Here is a 5,581-nt window from a genome sequence, read left to right as displayed (position 1 = left end):
GTAAAATCATTCTATACATATTTCTATTTATCAATTCTTTCTCTGGATGCAGATAGCATCTTCCGTCATATGTCCTTTGTAGTCATTTGGGTATTTATAGTAGCCAAAATAACTTATTTTAAAATGTATTTACATAAACATACATTATGCGTGTGCTACATTACATATAGTATGTATGTACACATGTAGATGCATGTGTATGTATGTTAGAATGTAAGCTCCTTGGCCACAGGTTAGTCCCATGTGCAAAGTAACAGCTTAATAAATACTTATTGATTAGTTGATTGTTATGCTCTCCAAGATGCACTTTTAAACCTGTTGTTATATATATTTAGACACACACATATATATCATATTTTTGTGTGATATGATGCCTAAAGTGTAATAAATTTAGTCAGTTCGGTCCAACAGCTATTCATTTCAGTAAAGGCTATAAATTCAGCTTTTAACTTCTCTTCTCAAAGAGAGACAGAGAGATTTGGATGGTTGCATCTATAGTGTATACCCTAAGCTTTATCATTCAGTCCCTTTTTGCCACAATCCAGTATATCAACCATATTTCATAGTACTCACAATTAAAATTCATTGCAACAAACATTTATTAATTACTGACAGAGTAAGGCAATCTGCTCTATATTGGGAATATTAAAATCACAATCCCTGTCCTCAAGAAGCTTGGTGGGGGTGGGGGGTGGGGAGATTAGGAAAGTAGATAAGATGTACATTGGTACAATACTAGGATAATTGTCTAGGAATAGTTTACTTATTGCCTGGAGGCAGGAGTGGGATAGAAGTGTCATTATAAGCATCATAGAGGAAATAGCACTAAATACAGAATCCAAATAAACTAAGAGGTTGAAATGCAAAAAGTATGCATTATAAGCATAGGAGATATCTTGTATAAATGCACAGGATAGGAAGTAGAATATCTTTAGAGGAATGGTTTTAATTTGGCTGGAATGTTAGGAGTATGAAATAAATTTGGAATGACAGATGGGAGTCAAACTGTGCAAGACCTTATATGCTAGGCTAGGCTAAGGTATTTGATTTTAATTTTAGAAGCAAAGAGCAGGTGCTTTTTGTGCAAGGGAGTTGCAAAGTCAGTCCTGGGACCTAGCATGATTATTTTGGCAACTATGAAAAGGATGGAATGGAGAGGAGGAAAGAGTGGAATCAGGAAGACAAATTGGAAAGCTATTATAATAGTCCAGGCAAGACATGATAGCATGGGTTTTTGGTGGTTTTGTTAGTGGAAAGACTTGTTAAAAGAGATGACAGGGAGGCAGAACTGACGAGTCTTGTTCTACCTAACTGCATGCGGGAAGCTGGAGAGGAGAGCCAATGATGATTCCAGGTTATAGGAATGTGTGGAAGAGAAGTATGTGTAGGGAGAAAATAATGAGCTCCGCCTGAGGAATTTTGAGTTTGAAATTATGTCAGAGATGGCACTAATACCTGCACTTTCTGAGTTTAGGATTTATGTTGGGATGAAATGATGCACTCACTTGCAAGTCATTGAAGTTAACAAAATGAGGTTTACTTTGCTCTGACATAGCAACATAACATAGGTAACAAGTTTATGTTGGCACTTAGCTTCTCTGCATACTACCCCTGCCCCTCATCTCCATATAAAAAAAGACCTAGTCATCAGGGTAGGATGTAGTTAAAAAGTGTAGTGACTCAAGCGGCATTCAGAAATTCACCATGTTGAAGGTTCCCAATTGTCTGGGACTGGGACTTTTTATGCCTTTGGGTAACCATGAAGGCCCCAGAGCTGAGGGTATAATTTTGTCTATTTATAGCAAAAGCTAACCCCTAAGGATTAGGGAAATAGGAGAGTCCTAGAACTGCCCATGTTGTGGGATAAGGGGAAAGCAAAGAAGATGAGGCAGGGAAAGTGGTAAATAGTTAGGGATGTCAGTGATATTTACAACACATCCAGGAATAAACCATTTGATCTGAGGTTCAGTAGACACTTGACAATGAGGGAATGGAGTGAACCTTCTTCTCTATCTAGATCAACTTCTTCAGTATCTCTCAATCTTGTTTTAATCTCTCAATGTTGTTTTAGCCATCTGTCATGATGTTCCCCAATCTGAAATACCTTTGCCCTATTTGGCTACCTATCTAAATTATGCTACTCCTTCAGAGACTATGTCAATTCCTCTGTCCAGCTTTATCTGATTATCCTGAGGAAAGATGTTCTCTCTCTAGTCTCAGCATTTCTAACTCTCTTTAAAAAATTCTTCTGTTGGTTTTTAATGTTATTGCATTGAATTGCAATCTACTGTTTCATGCTTGTATCTACTGCTTCAAGAAAACTGCAAACTCCTCACACTCTTTTAAAGCCCTTTTACCCCTTAGCCAAGTACTATATAATTTCTTAAGACAAAGTATTGACTACAGAGTAACACAACTTCAAACACACACACACACACACACACACACACTTTGAAACGTGTAATGCCATCCATTTTCTGCTCTGTGTAACCTTAGGGTAGCTAGGTGTTGCAGTGGATAGAGTATCAGGACTGGAGTCAGGAAGATCCGAGTTTAAATCTGGCCTCAGACACTTTGTAGCTGTGTGACCCTGGGCAAGTCACTTTGCCTCAGTTCCTTCATCTGTAAAATGAGCTGGAGAAGTTTATTGCAAGCCACTCCTATATGTCTGCCAAGAAAACTCCAAATGGAGTCACAAAGAACTGGATCGAAACCACTGGGCAGCAACAGCAACAACAACAACAGCTAGGGAAGTTATTTGAGTAATCCAGATTCAGCATCCTCATCTGCTAATTTGGAAGCAAAACATTTTCCCTATGAATCTTACAGAATTGTAAGGATGAAATATTAGATGCAGTACACTTAGAAAAGTAAAAAGTAGCATAAAATGTATTTTAAACATATTTTTTATTTGGAATAAGTTTTGCTTTTTTTAAAAAAAATGTTTTTATATTTTTGTCTAGTTGTATGAGTATTATAGACATTATGGAAATATAATTCTTTTTAAAACTTTATCTACAGTAGTAGGTTTGGGATGCTAGAAGTTTTAGATTACGACTAACAAGAAAATACAATTTTCACTTTCCTGTTTGGGCCGGTGTTCGGTAGGGCGCGAGCATGGGAGTCGACATCTGTCACAACAAGGACTACAAAGTCCGGCGCAAGGAGCCCAAGAGCCAGGACATCTACCTAAGGCTGCTAGTGAAGCTCTACCGGTTCCTGGCCCGAAGAACCAACTCGACTTTCAACAAGGTTGTCTTGAAAAGGCTGCTCATGAGTTGTACCAACCGGCCCCCCCGTCCCGCGTGATCAGGAAAATGAAGCTGCGCGGCCAGGAAAACAAGACAGCCGTGGTTGTTGGAACTCTAACAGATGATGTCAGGATCTAGGATGTTCCAAAGCTGAAGGTCTGCGCCCTTCATGTTACCAGCAATGCCCGCAATTGCATCCTCAAAGCTGGTGGGAAGATCCTCACCTTTGACCAGCTGGCCATGAGCTCACCCAAGGGCCAGGGCACTGTCCTGCTGTCTGGTCCCCGAAAGGGCCGAGAGGTGTAGAGGCATTTTGGGAAGGCACCAGGCACTCCTCACAGCCACACCAAACAATATGTCCGATGCAAGGGCCGAAAGTTCCAGCGTGCCAGGGGCCGCCGTGCCAGCCGAGGCTACAAAAACTAATTCCCTTTCTCCTTGTTATATTAAAGATTTTGGACAACAACAACAAAATACAATTTTCCAGTTTCAGTTGCTTAGGATTTTTATAACTATTTTCTGTTTCTTATAAGGAGAGGTATTGTCTTATGTTTTAGTCTATATTTATGATTACATATTTAATATTTATGAATGGAAGAACTTTGCCAGAAATAATACCTCTATATGTGGATACATCAAAAATGTATACCTAAATATTACAAATATATTTAGGTCTTAGAAAATATCCTCAAGTCTTTCCTTTTGAAGTTGAACTAAAAACTAGCAATACTGGGTTTTCTGATACTTTGAAAAATTGATCATTTGTAAATATAGTATAAATCAAAACTAAAATCTCTTCAGAGAGATATTCTTTTGCTGACAATATGTTCTTGATGCAATGGCAATCATAACCCTTTCCAGTTTCATAGAGAATATTGTGTTTAGGTTGAGATATGACTTATTCTAACCATTATTTTTAGTTAAAAGTTTAGGTGGAAGATTCTAAATTAAATAATATATTTTTCTGGCTTCATAAGAATAAAGACAAATATCATCTTTACAAATGAAAGTGATAGATAATTGGCAAGTGCCAATTCGTAATTCATTAATTGTATTTTTCTTAATATTTAACTTCAGCTAATGCAAGTTCAATTAATAGAATAGTATAAAAAGTTATTTTGTGTGTGTGTGTATACACACACTATATACATATATATATACATATATACACACATATATACATATATATATGAAACTTGTATCAGGAGGTATATAAATATATATTACTATGAAAAACCATTTATCTGGCTTTCATTTTCCAGGTAGTTTATATTTTCTTTTATATAAAGAGTTCAGCTAAAAACAATTCATGGTATGAAATATGAGAAGTAAAATGACTTATTAAAGACCCAGAATCCCTCTTCTCTGTTCCTCCTTCCTGCCACAATCTCTCTCTATTCTCTTGGACCTCAGCCAGGGAATATTAGTCCTTTTTCAGACTTTCTCAAGATCCACTTCCAGTAGAATTTCTGTCCCTTCCCCATGAAGCTATCCTGTCTGCCTCTACATAACTACAGACATATAAATGACTTACCTAAACCATATCACTTTTTAAAATTAATTTTAAAAAATATGAAACCCAAACAATTGCATGTTTTATAACTAGAGATTGTCAACATTATTTAATAAAACACCTCAAGAAAGAATATTATGAACATTTTATCCAAAAGAATACAATCCCAAACAACAGATAATCATTTCCCAATTTTTTTTACCTATTTTCATTATAAATTTGAAAGTATATTTTAAGAAATAAGAAAATCATTATATTCAGTAATATTATATTATTTTAAAACATTTAATTTCTTCCTTTTTTTAAGTCCAAGCACAGTAATATGCCTGGTTCGATCTTAAATTCAAAAAGCTTTCAAAACCCCATATAAAATAAAAGGGCTTAATGCATTGTGAGCATTTACATTACATACAGTAATTGGGATTTAATCAAGTATTCATTTCTTATAAAAGCAAACAGATCTATCTGAACTTCCACTGAGAAATAAATGAGATCATGTGAATTTCTGGTGACAATTTTTTTTTAATAGGGCTTCATCTTTACATTTAAGTTTTTCAAAATGCAAAAATAATGACAGCACAATCCTTGTTTTCTTTGTGCTGCACACTAGAGTATACTGAAATGAATTTTGCCTTGAGCTAGCTAAACATTTAAGGATTCTGTAGAGATCTCTTGCAGCTGCACAGCAAAAATACATTTCAGTTTTGTAATTATGTCCTGCTCAAAAAGTTTTTATTTTTCATTGAGATTTTTGTAAAACAATATTTTATATAATTCATATTGAGATGTAAAAAGAATATGACATTAATCTAAACAT

At 35.6% G+C, this 5,581-nt stretch overlaps 1 pseudogene; it reads left to right on the top strand.

Annotated features, from left to right (window-relative positions):
* Positions 1 to 3,117: 3,117 nt before the first annotated feature.
* Positions 3,118 to 3,677, top strand: LOC118833456 (annotated as a pseudogene).
* Positions 3,678 to 5,581: the final 1,904 nt, after the last annotated feature.

Source organism: Trichosurus vulpecula, chromosome 1, assembly GCF_011100635.1.
Source record: "Trichosurus vulpecula isolate mTriVul1 chromosome 1, mTriVul1.pri, whole genome shotgun sequence".
NCBI lineage: Eukaryota > Metazoa > Chordata > Mammalia > Diprotodontia > Phalangeridae > Trichosurus > Trichosurus vulpecula.
This window is presented reverse-complemented; position numbering and strand designations above follow the sequence as displayed.